Source organism: Carassius auratus, chromosome 11, assembly GCF_003368295.1.
Source record: "Carassius auratus strain Wakin chromosome 11, ASM336829v1, whole genome shotgun sequence".
NCBI lineage: Eukaryota > Metazoa > Chordata > Actinopteri > Cypriniformes > Cyprinidae > Carassius > Carassius auratus.
The window spans coordinates 1,767,941-1,768,536 of record NC_039253.1 but is presented as its reverse complement, the minus strand read 5'-3'; positions in this window follow the sequence as shown (position 1 = coordinate 1,768,536).

The window sequence follows — 596 nt, the reverse complement described above, 5'->3', positions numbered from 1 at the left end:
TCTCTCTCTCTCTTTCAATTTCAATTTAGGTGAGCTTTATTGGCATGACAAAAACTGTACATTTGTATTGCCAAAGCAGTGGCAGCTGGGCTGCTTACAAATAGTGCACATATGTATTTACAGAAAGAAAGAATAATAGTAATAATAAAATATATAAAAAGTATTAACCATGTAGTGCAAAGTGAATTAGTGTATGTGAATGTATAAGTTAGAAATAAAATAAAATAGAATATGGTATTAGATTTACAGAGGCAAAATATACATCTAAGTAATACAACACAGTAATATGGCGTAACATAATCTACATGTGCTGGAAACATCAGGTCAGGGCAGGTTGAGTGTTTTCTCTAACATCATGACAGGCAGACACATACTGAGCAGCAAATACACAGCAGTTCTTGTGTTCTCCTAACAGATACGGCAGTTTCTCCTGGTTCGGAAGAGTTTTAAATGTCTGATGGATCTGCTGTATTTGATCATAGAACCCTGTCCGTATGTCCGTGTATTTGGGGCATTCTGTTAAGAAGTGCAGTTCTGTTTCCATCTGATTCAGATCACAGTGTGAACACAGTCTCTGCTCCGCTGGCAGCCATGTT